A 16,690-nucleotide genomic window follows, 5' to 3' on the forward strand; every position below is an offset into this window, starting at 1 on the left:
TACGAATTGAATTTGAAAATAACTATCGATAACCACCAATAATCAACTATCAATATTAGAGGTTGATATGTAGCATCAATAGGACACGTGGTTGGCCCAAAATCTCCAACCAAACGCGTGGAAACAACTTTAAATTTTGAATTTGGGGTAGACTGGTCGACCGCCTCAAGGGGTCAGTCGACCACATGTAGGATGGTGCCAACGACTAGTTATAGAGATAAGGTCGATCGACCACCTAGAGGGACTAGCTGACCGCCGAGTGAAATTTTTTTGGCTTTTCTCTTTATTTTCCATAGATTTTGCCATCTTCATTTGGGTTAAAGTTTTTTTGGTCAAAAATTGACAATCGGCACACAAAAAAAAAAAAGGTTATTCATAAATACACCTTGTGAAAACACCATCCTAGTGATATTGTGAGAATGCATTTACCTCTTTTAGTAACTTGTGTGCAGGAAAATATCAAGCAGACCTATCCCTAAGGGGTGCTTTAAGAGCCTTTGTACGAAGCCACTACATAAGTGCAAAAGGCCAAATAGACCCACTTGGTACAAAGACCAAGTATAAAAGGCTAAATAGACCTACGACCATATACAAAAAAAAAACTAAATACATCCCGGGTAGAATGAACAAGTACAAAAGGCCAAATAGGCTTGTTTAGTATAATGACTCAGTACAAAAGGCTAAATAGTCCTACTTGATAGAATAACTAGGTATGAAAGACTAAATAGGCCCACTTGACTTAATGCCAAGAAAAAAACTGTAAATGGATCCACAAGGAAGAATGATTAGGTACATAAGACTAAATAAGCTTGCTTGGTGAAATGACCAAGCACAAAAGAGCAAATAGGCTCACTTAGAAAAAAAATGTGCAAATATAAAAGGTCAAATAGGCCCACCAAGTACAAAAGTACAAAAGGTTTAAATAGACCCATTTAATAGAATGACTAAGCATAAAAGACTTGGTAGAACAACCAAGTATAGATGACAAAAATAAACCCACTAGTAGAATTGTTGTAGCGCCCCGACCCGCCACGTGGGTCCGGAGTGCTAGAAAAAACAACATAAAACAAAAATACTCTCTGATACCATAAATAAAAGGGTCTGACTCACTAACTTCACTGCTGAGACTGACACATCCACTGACTTCCGATTCAGAGCATCAGTCACCACATTAGCTTTTCCTTGGTGGTAACTAATGGTACAATCGTAGCCTTTTATCAGCTCCAACCATCTCCTCTGCCTCATGTTCAACTTCTTTTGGGTGAAAAAGTACTTAAGACTTTTATGATCGGTAAAAATATCGCAACTTTCACCATACAGGTAGTGCCTCCAAATCTTCAATGCATACACTACTGCTGCTAATTCCATATCGTGTGTTGGGTAGTTCTTCTCGTACTCCTTGAGTTGATGAGAAGCATAAGGAATTACCTTTCCATGTTGTATTAGAACACATTCGAGACCTTTCTTAGATGTATCATTGAAGATTACAAATCCACTATCCCTTGATGGAATGGTTAGAATTGGTGCAGTAACCAGTCGCTACTTCAGTTCCTGGAAACTCTACTCACACTCATAAGTCTATTCAAACTTTACGTTCTTCCTTGTGAGTCATGTTAACAGACCTGATAGTCTAGAGAACCCTGCTACGAACCATCGGTAATATCCTATAAGACCTAAAAAACTCCTGACCTCCTGAACATTCTTCAGTCTCGTCCAATCCATTATCGCTTCTATCTTACTCGAATCCAATGATACCCCTTCCTTTGACACAACATGCCCCAAAAAAGCCACCTGCTCTAACCAGAGCTGCATTTCTTAAATTTTGCAAACAACTTCTTCTCCCTGACCACCCGAAGTACCAACCTAAAATGAACTGCATGCTCCTCAAGACTCCCCAGGAGGTCAAAACACTACCTCCTTCCTATGGCAGTCAATACTCGAATGATTGACCACTAACCAATCCATACCCAAAATAAGATCAATGTCATGCATATCATATATAACCAAACTATCAGGTATCATTCTCCCCTAAATCTCTATTGGACAGTCTTGAATTACTTTATTACACACTATCCCTGCCCCTGTTGGTGTGACCACCTCTAACTCAACATCTAACGACTGTGGTTCTTCCCCGTACAACCTTATGAATTCCCGAGAAATGAAGGAATGTATTGCACCCAAATCAAATAATACAGTGGCACTATTTAATAAAATGGAAATAATACCTGTCACCACGTCACTAGCATTCTCAGCATCGCTAGGAGTTAAAGAATATACCTTTGCTTGAGTCATACCCCTCTGGTAGCTTCCACGTGGTGCTTGGCTACCACCCCGATATTGCTACTGTGGAAGTGGAAAATTTGACAACGTGCGACACTCTTGCATCTTATGTTCGGTCTGACCACATCGGTAGCAATCACTTGGTCCATCCCTGCATTCTCCCGAATGCCACTCGCTACACCTAGGGCAAACAGGGTGTGATGTGGTACCCTAAAATGCCCTAGAACCAGTATCCTGATGTTGGCTTCTGTCGTTCCCATACTTCCTCTAATAACCCTACCTCGCACCTGAATACGAACTGGAAGGTGCTGGCCTCTTCATTGCCACCGGCACTAATCTCTGTGCCTCAAGCAGCTTCACCAATTCCCACCATCTCTCGGCTTCTCCAGTTAATGTGAACGCCGCATAGAGCACCTTCTGGTCATCTGTGCAACATAAAACAGCCAAGATCTTCTTGATCTCCCAAATCCAATTCTCTGCTCGGATCGAGTCTGCATTCCTTATGATGGTGGGAGGCTTCAGTTGGGTAAGCTAATCAAAAGAACCTCCCAGCTCAGCCATGGGACAGTCTTGCCTCCTAGCATTTCACGTAACCTCTGCCATAAACTACTGGGCGAAGTCTCGAAATGCTACTATAGAGTCACTGCCTACCTCATGGGCAGCTTCCTCGCTACTATTACCTCCAGCATTGGCAGTATTGTCCCTGGACTCCATTTTGAAGAGACAATTGAGAAAATTATTTAGAATCTTAGTACCCTACATATCTGCGACAATTACAATACCATAAGAATTACTTTAATAACTTATTGTCCTTAATGATGACATACTTTACCAGCTTAATACTCTAATTCTAACTCAAGTTCCGCCCCTCCACTAGGAAACAAAATCGTATATGGATTGCCGTGATTTTCTAAACCTGTCAATTGATCCAAAAAAACACAAAAGTCTGCCAATGGATTTTTGTCTCTAGGCTTAGGAAACAAAAATAAACATTCCTATTCTACCTGTTCCTATCTTCCTATACTCTGGTGTGACCTCTTAACCTCATCTAACCAAGTCTACAAGACCTAACAACCTAATTAAGTTTGATACCAACTGTAGCATCCTGACCCCCCACGTGGACCCGTAGTGCTAGAATATATAACATAAAACAAAAATACTCTCTGATACCATAAATAAGAGGGTCCAACCCCGAAGGGTTCACAGTTGCCTTTTCCATAAACAACATACAATAAAGCAGTGAAAAAGTTTCATTCTCAAAGTACCATACTAGAGTTCTAAGTCAATACTATTACATAAATACTTCCAATGTTTCTATTACAATCCCAAAAAGATAACCTGACCATAGTCCAGTATTTACACAAGTACTTACAAAACTCAAAAAACACTACACTCCAAAACCCACTAGAACGCTAGGTCTGGTTTCTTGCAGGACATGAGACAAGATTTGTATATTGGGGTGAGACACTTCTTAGTAAGGTGGATCAGATTACATTAGTGTGTGATCATATGAATTTATTCCAATAGAAGACAGTAGCAAGTTTAATTGAAATGAATTACGCATTTAAAACATCCTCAACCCTGTAATATAGAAGATATGTATATAATTCCTGCAAAAGATAGTGTGGCTCATTACAAGCGAGAGTTCCCGAGGTTGGGGTAGGATATAGACCCATACACTGTAAAATCCCTCAGCTCGGTACTCAAAGTTGTAACTCCGCCCATTTTGTTTTTAAATCATGTATATGCATATCGAACTCCTCCTGCCTTGGAACACCACATGAACACCATTTACTTCCTCCATGGTACGCATTATGCAGTCCGTAAACCTGATCTAGTTTTGGCTGCCCACTAGTCTAATCATTTCAATGTTACAAGTCCGCTTTGGTCAACCCCACCCTGGATTAAACACCAGAACCAGTTACCAATCGACTTTTCAGATACCCACCCTTACCAATAAGATGTGATTGCACTGTATCACCCACTAGCAACGGTACCATACTCTCACAGTAACCAGTTCCTTAGGTGGTTTATACATCATATATACAATTTATAATGAAAGCACAGTAGCTGTTTTCATTCCATAAAGCATTTAAGCAATTCCAGTATTTTTCACAAACTTATTCATTCATCGGCATTACCAGGCATTCACAGCCCTCAGTTTTAAACCGGCATCTCGTTTTCCACAATTCCTAAAAACAATTTGGAAATATACTTCCCATATCTCATACAGATATTTCACCAGTTCAGTTCATTCACATTTACCATCTCATGTTACACTCATTTGATTAAATATGCTATAATATAATAAATGGTTTGGAAAATATCCTTTAATTTAAAAACAAGGGTTTAAGCATCTTCAACCTTTAATATAATAAGAATATATAAGTTTAAAGAAAAATGGAGACCATACCCCAAAATCCTTATTTTTCATGAAACCATAAAATATAGTTTAATTAGTTCGAATTTCAAAAGTAACTAATGTAAGAAAAATCCCTTTACTTGGCTTACAAGAAAGCCCACTGGAAACCCCAAACTCCACGCCCTACGGCGTATGCAGTTCAAAATCCTAAAACCACATTTTTCTCAAATAAATTAACACAAACTCTAGATCAGCAACCATTAATCATTTCCTAGGCCTTCCTATAGTTTACAACAACTATAAAGCCTTAGAATAACCCACTTGCCCTGATTTTGGAGTAACGCCTGAAAAACTCAGATTATAGACCCGTTTCGCTAAACTTGTAAAGAATCTCCCCTAAACCCTCGTAGTAACTTTTGATCGTTGAATCTGTCAAAGAGTGGCGAGAAATCGAAGAGAGAAAGAGTGTGGGTGCAGTTTAGAGAGAGAGAGAGAGAGAGAGAGAGAGAGAGAGAAATTATGTTTCTTACTGAAGAAGCAACCAAAATTTCTATTTATAGACCCCTTGACCAGGTCAAATTCGTCGATGATTGGCGCCTTCGTCGACGAACTACTGAAGGTCATTGGTCGATGAACGAAGGGCTTTGTCGACGAACTCAAAGCTTGATACTTTGGGTCGTTCTGGATCTCTTTGTCGACGACGCTCTGAAATTCGGCTACGAACCACTGAAGGGCCTTCGTCGACGAACACAGGGGACTCATCGACGAAGCCTGCTGAAATCCCCTTTTATCTTCCCTTTCCTTCTTTTCTCATTTATTTCCTAATTTTTTGGATTTGGGTCTCTTCAATTGTGATGTACAAAATGCTAAATATTACCACTTGACATAATGGATAGATGAAAAAAAGTTAAAATAGTCCCATTACGATAGTAGTAATCTACAAAAGGCTAAATAGGGCACTTGGTATATAATGAACAAGTACAAAAGTACCGAAGGCCAAATAGGTTCATTTGGTAAAATCATCAAATACAAAAGTACAAAAGGATAAAATGGCTTATTCAGTAGAATGACCAAGTACAAAAGGCTAAACAGGCCCACTATGACAAAATTGATGAAGTTCAAAAGACCAAATAAGCTCACTTGGTATATTAATCAAGATAAGTACCATTGGCAAAATGCCCTTGTACAAAAGTCTAAATAGACCCACTTAGTTGAATGTTTTAAGTACAAAAGATTAAAATAACCATGGGAAATAGCTTTAGAAAGTAGGCTACCTTCCAAAGGTCTTCTCAGTCTCTAAGATAGAAGTGAGCAACCCTGAAAAATACCCATGAAAGAGAGGTTCCTTGATTATAGACCTAAGGAGGCGACCTTAGGAGTCCAAAAAAGGGGAGGGAGCACCTCAATTTTGAGGCCGAAGGAGGCCCAATGAATTAAAAACAAAAACAAAAAAGAAAAAAGAGAAAAAAAATGGAGTATCTTGGCTTGAAGGCCCTAATGAAATTACACTTATTCCTAAATACCAAAGACTTCCTTTCAAGCTTAGGAGTGGGGAAGCCTCTTAGTTAGACTAAAGTTATATAAAGAGAAATATTAAGGGGTATAATTTATAACCCCTATTGATGGGGTATCTAATCTCCGAGATAAGAACTATAAGAGGCAAGGAGAAGGTAAGAGACTATGAAAAATACTATAAAAGGCTCATGGAGCAGAGGAACCTCTTAAGCACATTTGCTTTCCTTCATCGTAATCACTAATGGTTTATGGATACAAAGATCGGAGTTCAACTTTAAGTGCTGACAACTATATAATTTTTAAGCGACACTACATGGATGCATGTTGTTTATGATTTCTTATTGTATTTTAAGGATGAGAAATTATGGAATTTTAAGAATTTAAAACTGAATTTTTTTTTTATTAATTTCATATTTTTTTAAGAAAAGACATAAAGCTATAGATATATTTAACAATTCAGAATTTAAACTATTTTGCTAAATCATTTATGGATCCAAATTGTGAAAATATTTTTACTAAATAGCGAGTTGCAAGTGTTCGTGTCTTTTCGTTTGTGTAAAATAATTCTATTTTTTGCTTTCAATTTTTCATTTGATTACAGAAATGACAACTCATTTTTAAATGTTTCAATTTATATATGATGGAATGTTAGGAATTATTTTTCAAAATTTCTATCTAAATATATGTACATGAGAGAGAGAGAGAGAGAGAGATTCTTTTGTGAGCTCCACTAGTGTGGATGGACTGATCGTCTCCTTTCAGTCCTTTCAGGTGAGGGATTTAGAATCTGGAACTGGAAGTGAAAGCGGTGCATGCAAGCTACTCTGAATTCTTCTCTATCCACATCCTCTCACCATCTCCATGAATTATCAATTAGAATCATTTTTAGGCTCTGCTCTGCCCTTTCCTATCTTTTAATGGTTATTCTTGCGAATATTTTTAAAGTTGACCTTCAAAACTTTTATATTGTATTCTGACCTATGAGATGACAAATAATTGGTTACCTTTTAAGCACAATTGAAGCAAATGAAACGTAAATTGTACATAAAATCAAGCATTTCAATTTTTTATTTTTTTATTTTAAATAGTAATTAAAAATACGGGGTGAGTCCGTACAGGAAAGGTCAGAACAGAGAAGCAGTGGAGGGCAGGGGTATCATACAATTTTTCATTTTTGGGAGAAAAGAAAAAGGGAAATAGAGAGAGAGAGAGAGAGAGAGAGAGAGAGAGAGAGAGAGAGAGAGAGAGAGAGAGGATTTGAATAAAAGGAAAGGGCAAAGAAGGCCAGAATCTGGTGTGGTCGGAGAAGGGCGTGGGTGCACCGACAAAAGCTGTATGCCCGCACATGGGGTTGGGGTACCCTCCCCTCCCCTCCCGCGGCTACTCCCTTCACTGTCCTTGATTCCCCTCCTCCTTTTTCCTTCTTATTTTCTTTAAAACAATTTTTGTTTTAGTCATTCTGCCTAGATTTAAAGAAAAAAAAAAGAAATACGTAAATTCAAATTCAAGATCGATAGAATAAAAACTATAAAAAGAGATTTTTTAAAATTTTCGCTATAATTTTGAAAATTTTTTTAAAAATAAGGTATCATTTTTGTAATTATTTAAAAATTTAGAAATATAAAATAAATCTATTTCGGCAAGTAAATATGTGGAAATAGGATTTTAAAAAACTATTTCCTTTTATTTTCCTTTTCTCAAATAAATTTTTTTTTTTTGTTAGTTTTCTTTCACAAAAATATATTAAATATTAATTAAGTTCATATTGAAGGAGAGTGAGGGAGGAGGTGGCGGTTGCATCGGAGAGAGAGAGCGTTTTTCATAGATATAGGTTGGAAGGCATGACTAATGCTGAAGATTTGTTAGTAGAATCTTCAAGATTTGATCCTCAAATTGCTACGTGAAAAGAGAGAATTAAAAGTCAGAATATAGGGGATGAGAATTTGGGCGCCAGATTTGTTAAAATTTGGCTCACTACTCCATAAAACTTTTTACACAAATCTAACCCATAGGCCAACTCATGCTAACATTTTATTACACCTACAATGCATGACTTTAATTGAAAATCTCTTGTTATATAATGAAGAAATAAAATAATAATAATAATAATAAATTACGATTTTATTTTCGTAAAAGAAATAAATTACACACGAAGCTGCAATTTTTATTTTGGGAAATTATGTCTCTCTAATTCAAATACTGTTAATATCAATTGGTGGATCTCGTGAAGGAAAGACTTTTGATGAAGGAGAACACTAATATCGGATCGATTCATTGTTATGCGAGTTGCGTATCTGTACATACATTATACATTCATGAACCACGCCCACTGCATCATATCTTATTATCTCATATTTTATCTGTATTTTATATTAAATAATTTATTAATTCTCAAAGTAATAAATAACTTTTTACCATATTATATCAAAAGAAATGATTTATTAATTCAAGAAAGACCCATAAGCCTATAAAAAAAACCTACGTGCAATAATACTACTATTACTTCTTTTTTTTTAAAAAAAAAAAGCATGGGCTCACTTTATTTAAATATTTAAATGTTTGTCAACTAGGGTTGATTTAGTTATACGATTCAATTAGGCTATTGCATCATTAAAGGAGAGGAGAGACATGATAATAAATAGTCATAGACATTCATGAACTTTGTCAACTATAAAGCGCTTCGATTTCCTAAAAAAAGAGCTAACTTTTTATATCACAATTTAATTGTTCGTGTTCTTATTAATATTTCTCTTTGTTTTTGTTTTTATTTTTGTCAACTAAAAGTTCACGATGGGCTTCAGCCCCACGCCTAGAGGTAATCCCTCTCCCATCCTATATCCACTAGTCCTAATCAGGCACAATTAATATATCCCTATTTATGACTATTATTTTAAGTCAGAAAATCATATTTCTATATATTTCTAAATCTCGAAGACAATTTATGATGAAATGCATTTGCTTGCTAATGTAATGGTCAAAACTTGGGATTTTATTAAGAGGGATCAAAGGATTGTATCGGATGAGAGATGATTACTTTCTGCTGTCCGGTCAAAGCCCAATGTCCAAGACTTGTTCAGCGTTCGACAAATCCTTGACCTTGAGCTAATGTATTTGTCTCTCTACTTTTTTTTATATTGCTTTAAAGAGCAAATTTTGTCTTTAGAAAGACCATTTTTAATGTGCGTCAAAACAATTTCTAACTTTGAGAATTGAGAAATGGAAGAAGGGGAGAACTAGAAGCCCAAAACTTACCACATATGAATATGATCTGATGCTGCTCACAATTTTTTCACACCAAAATGGCAATCTTCAATGAGTGTAAAGCATATTTTCAATTCAAGATGGAATAGGCGCAGCAGCAACCACCCAATCACTCATTAAAGTTGTCAATATTTGGTAGGTGGGAAGCACAGAGTGAAAAGAGCCATTCCACTTTCGTACCTTAGCTAGCAACAAAAAATCTTAATAAAAGGAAAAATATTTATTCCTCTTTTTATGCTTTTTCTAGTGCATGCAATAAGCATAGTTGACCTGGTTGATTGCTTAATGTGGGTTATTATGCGTTAATCTAAATGATTAAGTTCCCAGATGAGTACTCTTTGGATAAAGCGAATAAACATGGGATGGCAGGCTATCATTTATCATGTACCCAAACATATTGACTATGTTTTAATTACTGAAATCTTCCGGGGGAACGTCGAGCCCCTTTAAAGAATATTTAATTAGAAAAAGTTCAGATTTTTGTTGAAATGTTAATCGTGCCTCAAAATATAATTAATTGACTAAAAAGATTCTTTTGTTATATAAAATTCATCCTTTTGTGATTAATTTTTGCATTAGTGAAAGTTCAAAGCATAATTAGTCGGCTAAAAAGATTCACGCTTTTGTATTTAATCTTTGTATTACTGAAAGTTCACTGAATCTGTATATTTTATATATATTGTGGTAAATTAAATTGATTTTCCTTTTTCCCATAAGGATATTAATATACTACCTTAGTTAAAATAATGTGTAAGAGCAATTTTTGAAAAATAATGTAATGGGTAGAGCAAGTAGTTGGGTGCAAATGTATTATAGTAGATTGCATAAAGTAACGTTGTTTCATTTATATGGATATCATAGCGTAAAATAAAAGTAATACTCACTTTCTCTCTTTAGATTAGAAAAAAAAAAATCGAAGGGTTTGATCAAAATTATTTGAAATAATTTTATTTTTCATTTTAAATACTCAAATAGTTACAAAAATACGAAATTATTTTCTAATTTTTGATATCATTATGTAGAAAAGTTAGAAAACACTATTCCCAAAAGAAACCTTCATTAGTTATCAATTTTTTGAGATAAATGCTAAAAAAATTAAAAATAAAATAGGTGACATTTTGTAATTATTGAAAATTTTGAAATAAAAATAAAAATTATTTTTCATAATTAAATTAACTAGCTCAAAGCTTTTTTCTTGCTTATATATCAATATTTTTTAGAGGAAATTGCAGACATAAAACAACAAAGAAACCAAAACAGCTTGAGAGAGGAAGAGAGAGACTACCATAAATTTTATTTTATTTTTTTGTCAAAACCAAGAAAAAAATAGTGGTGATTTGCAATTTTTTGAACTGGTGATTTTTTTATTTTTTTATTTTTTGCTAAGCTAAATCCATGATAAATGAAGATGAAATATTTCCCTTATAAATCAATCATGAAATATTCATACTCTAAGGTCCCGTTTGAAACTCAAAAAATATTATGGAAAGGAAAATATTATAGAGTCTTCATTTCATGTTTGGTTATCAAGAAAAATGAGAAAAATAAAAATAAAAACTATACTAAATCTATAAAAAAAATTTGATTTTACACATCATTAATATTTAGTTTTTTATAATTTTTAATCATATTAAAATAAATTTTTATTTTTGATATATTTAATAAAGAAAGAAAATATAAAGTTAAATGAGTTTCCTCTTTACTTTCCTTTCCTTTCCTTTTTCCATATAAAATCTTTAATCCAAACGGACCCTAACTTATTACTGAAAATTTGTATTTAGTTTCATTGTTGCTTGTTATATCATAAGTTTTGGTTTTAAAAAAAATTATTATAACAATAACATTCTCCCAAAATTGTTCAAGGTGGGAATCTCTATTCCTTATTTAAATGTTGAGTATTCAAATTCTTAACCTAAGAAATCACCACAATTAATGAAGTAATAAAAAAATCTCAGGTATATTTTTATTTATTAAAAAGTGCCTATTTATACTTGTACTTCGATTGAGCTCGTACGTGCATATTTTATTCACCCATCTATAAAATAGCTTAACTCAAACAATCTATAAATATCTTGCCCATTAACCACCTAACTCATTCAAACATGAGCCATTAATCTATTTTGCCACACCTACATCACTTTAGATATTAATGTGATATTTTATAATTAATGAGTAATTGTAAGTCTTTCTTTGTTTTCAAATATATGATGCACAACACAAAAGGGCAAATTAAAATTGCCATATCTTCTTGTATAATAATAATAATAATAATAATAATAATAATAATGGCATTTGCTTATCCTAACTTTGGCAAAAAGAATACGAACCTACTAAAATCACGTGAACTTTCCTTAAGCGCATGTTTAGAACTTGAAACAATTTAGGAAAAGAAGATGAAAAATAAGGAAACAATTTTTCTTGTTTGATTAAGGAATAAAATGTTGTTTTACGTACCAATAATATTTAATTTTTCTTAATTTTTAATTATTCTGAAACAAATTTTTATTTTTAGTAGAAAAACATAATAAAAAATGAATTTCTTTCTTATTTCCCTTTCCTTTCCTTTCCTTTCCTTTCTTTTCTTTGACCAAAATCGTTGATCTAAACGGACTTAAGGTTGGTAAAAATATGTTTTTGACAAAAAGACAAGGCGAGGGGTATAAGTATCCCAAAAATCAAATATCAAATGAGGTATGTGAGATTTTTGAAATTTTAAGAGAAATATGTGTTTTTTTTACTTATCCTTAGGAGAGGTCAATTTTTTTAAGTTCAAGAAAAGTTTGCATGTTTTTACTAAATCTCAGGAGGGGTTAACATTTTTTATTATAATAATAATGATGATGATGATAACTATTACAATAAAAGACAATGATCTTCCTCAATGTTTGACAAAAAGATAGAAACATCCACTGGAGTTTAGAAAATCTCATTGGTCTCCTCTTAAGCTGAAAAAAAATGTTACAAATCTCTCCTGAGATTAAAAAATTTCATTGGTCTCCTCTCAAGCTTAAAAAATGTCACAAATCTCTCCCGAGATTTGTCGAAAAAATACAAACATCCTCTCAAAAGACTTAATTTTTTATAAAGGATAAAATGCATTCACCTCTCATGAGGTTTGGCAAAAAGACAGAAATCTTTCTTGAAATTTCAAAAATATTACAGATCTCTCTTAAGATTTCAAAATACCAAAAACCTCTATTGAGGTTCGTTAAAAAGATGCAAACCTCCCCTAAAAAAATTTGTCAAGCTTTTTACAAAAAATAAAGAGAAATTTGTGTCTTTTTAAGGAATCATAAGGGAGGTCCTTGAAATTCTAGAAACCGCAAGGAAAGTTGTTGAAGCTTTTGAAATCTCACAAAAAATTATTGTGTTTTTACTAAACCTATGGGAAAAGTCAATGTCTTCTGTCCTTTGGTAAAATATAAAGGGAGTTTTGTGTCTTTTCGGCCATTCTAATGAGAGTGTTTTTGAACTCTTGAAATCTCAGGGGAATTCTTTGGTATTTTTGATATCTCATGATATACTAGTGTCTTTTTATCAAATCTCAGACAATGTTAATATCTTTTACCCTAATTATTATTATTATTATTATTATTATTATTATTATTATTCCATGTAATGCTTAAGAATAAAAATAAATAAATAACGCATTGCACAAATTTGAAATTTGAGGGGAAAAAGTGTATGACGCATCTCTTGATTGCTTAAAAATTAAGGACAAGTTGGGTAAAAATGACATAATAGAAAAATACGTACATAAATAAATAAATAAATAAATCTATGTGTGTGTATTCTAAAACTTGTGGTTGGGCCCAAGGTTTCAATGGAGGAAGAGTACGAGGAAACTGGCCACCGTAGAGGCCCAAAGTCATGTGGCCTTGGGTCCACGTCAGTCCGGACTACGGAATAATTTTACGCGCGCGAAGCACCGTAGAGAACCCCTCCTGCGGTGTGCATAGGAAAGGTTAAAGAGTAATGATAAAAAGGAGTAATTTGGCAAAAATAATAATTAGATTACCATTAATTATTAATTACACACCTTAATTGAATTATAATGATGTCGGAACCTCGGGATGACATGTGAAAAATCTCCTGTTTTCCTCTCTCTCTCTCTCTCTCTCTCTCTCTCTCAAATGATAAATTTTAGAAGTCCTTTATTGATAATTAATTCTGGGAATTATGCAACCCTGTGCATTGAAATTCAAAAGAATATACATTGAATTAAATAAATTTTTGAACAATTTATATGGATACCGTCATGCAGAGCCGAAAAAATTACGATCGATATTTACGATCGCAATATTAAGTTTAATTGTAAAAAAAATAAAATATTTTGAGTTAAAGGATAAGTATCAATTCAATTGTTGCTCAGTACTCATATTATTTTACAAATAACCTTTCATTGGATTCAATTTGAGATTATTACTTGATTGCTTAAAAATTAATGATGATGGATCGTAGAGTGGTGACCGACCTATCTACCCGTAGAACTTATCTTATCTTTAATAAAATGATATGTATTTAAATCTAAATAAGGGGATATTTGATCAGCTTATGAATCTTGACCGGCTTGAAAAAATATTTGAAATTTCCTTATTTATGTAGGCCCCGTGTAGGCCCTGCTTGACCATGTCAACTATTCGGCATAGGTTAATAGTTCTCCTTTTATACTTTTTTTTTTTTTTTAAAAAAAAAGCTACCCAAAAAAAAAAAAAAAAAGTTACTTTTGTAAGTCTTTTTAGTGACAATCAAAAAAAGCTTTACTTGATTATAGAAAGATTTTAAATTTTATGTCATCATTCTTGAAATTAGTATTTTAATATTGTACCTTGCCCCCTATATCATGGCATGGCAAGCAAACTTACAAAATTCACTTCCTATGCTTCATGGTAAAATAAAAATACTTTTGTTGAATTTGTATATGACAAGATCTTTTATTATTTATTTTTATATTTAGTTTGTAAGAAAGTGTGCATTTTTATTAAACTTTAAAGTTTTAACCAATGGTTTTTTAGGGATTTGCTCATTATGTAATTAGTACTAGCTTGCAAAAAAAGGGTTAATATTTGCCCTTTTATTGTTAATCATTTACAATAATATTGTGATGTTCAATTTAGTCCCACACACCTAAAAATTAAAGAAATGATAAATATGCGCAAATTATTAAATCTCTATACTCTCACTTCAAATGAAAGTCAGACTAGCATTTATATTGTGCATCTATAATGAGTGCATGGTATCATGGGGCGGCAAATTTTTAAGGCCAAAAGAACTACCTTCACTTTAAGTTGCCAAACGTATAAAAAAGTTATGACGTGCAAAAATAAAATTGTATTAAGTCCAATCTAGTCATAAGGAAATGCTCATGGATCCATTCAGATCAAATAGTGTGGCATAACAACTCTTTGAGCCAATTGGGATGGTCGTTAAGGAACCATGACTTAAATAATAAGAGTGTTGTACCAACATCCCACAAACATCGGAGGTATCTTTCATCTATACAGTATTCTAATATTTGCGTAAGTGTGCCTATCAAGAAATGCCTATATGCCTGAGCTAAAGGGATGACGTTATACATTACTCAAGATAGATAAACACGAGTTTAATACCTCTTAATAGTTCAATCGACATAAGATGACATTGCCCAAGATTAAACCCAAGGGCCAACACATGCACATTCCAACCTTAGGCTCGACAATGATGTGCAACATCATTCTCCAATGGATCAACCATAGGGCTCTTGCTCCCGAATGGAAGCCTAAGACACTAGGGTATTAAGATTCCATGCACAAGTGCTCTCTAGGGCTCGTACTTAGTGCGCAAAAGGACACTAGAGGTGGTAGGGGGCTCACTTGATGTTTCCACCCAAAGTAATTAGCTTTCCATGCTAGTCTTGTTTTAGTGTGAAGATACATCCATGGGTTTGAAGAATTAGACTTTACTTGACCAAGAAAGCCAACTAGCTCACTGTCTAGATATGTCATAAGGCCACAAACACAACTCACATTCATCCATGACATCTTCGTAATTAAATCCATGTCTACAATTAGGGGTGAGCAAACGGTCGGTTCGGCCAAATTCGGTTAATTAACCGAATTAACTGAAATTTTCGGTTAATGATTTCTGATAACCGAACCGACCGAACAAAGGAAGCTCACTGAATCGAACCCGACTGAATTACCTTTTCGGGTAATTCGGTTAACCGAATTTAATCGAAATAATTTGAAATTAATTATTAAAAACAGAATATAATTATAACTTTTTTATTAATTCGAGTTTAATTAAGCATCTCATCTATTAATTTTATTAATAAAAAAGATATTTTGGTATTAAACTATAAGAGTAGAATCACTAGAATCATTAATTATCAATTCGGTTAATTCGGTTAATCGAATTGATAATTCATATTAACCGAACCGATAACCGATTAACCGAAAATTGGTAAAATCGTAACCGAACCGAACCGACCCTATTTCTTGACTGAACCGAACCGACCGAAATTGGTCAGTTAATTCGGTTAATTCGGGTTTCCCCGAATTATGCTCACCCCTATCTACAATAGTTACCTCTAACATATATTAGCATGCCCATCGTGTCTTTCCAAGGCTGCCTTTATAGCCCTCTTGCTCATCACAAATGCAAGAACGTAAGACTGTGAGATGTTCCCTCACTCCATCTCATCAACATCCTCATCATTGATTAGAATAAACATTTTTCTTCATCTAAAACTTAACAAATGCCTAGTAAACACCAATCGAACAATTGGGATTTCCAAGATAATCTTTGTTACATGAAGTTTGCATCGCCATGTCTAAAGTAAGCTTGTACCCAGTCTTTTCAAAAGACCCTCATCAAACATTTTCCCTAGTACAAAATCATTTCTAGGATAACTCCCAAGATAGTATTCAATTACCTCTAAAAACAAGATGCGACAATAGTGAACACTCATCCAACTCATTTCCTCCTTAACAATTCTTGATTTAAATTTGTGTTTCTTTCGTCTACCTTATTAACATAAAAATACCTTATAATTTTGAGTAGAAAACCAATCATTTGGTTCACAGAATCAAATACCTTCCAATATTGATCTCAAATCCTAAAAGCAACAAAGATATACTATTTTTTACCTAGGGAAACTCCATTCAAAAGGTTGTTCAAGTGATGGCTCCCTTCTCACAAACTACCTCTGGGTCATTTGAAACCACTTATAGAAAAATAATTTTTTGGAAAAAAAAGTAATTATCTAAAAAAGTATTTATCTAAAGAAGTTCT

Source organism: Malania oleifera, chromosome 6 (assembly GCF_029873635.1).
Source record: "Malania oleifera isolate guangnan ecotype guangnan chromosome 6, ASM2987363v1, whole genome shotgun sequence".
NCBI lineage: Eukaryota > Viridiplantae > Streptophyta > Magnoliopsida > Santalales > Ximeniaceae > Malania > Malania oleifera.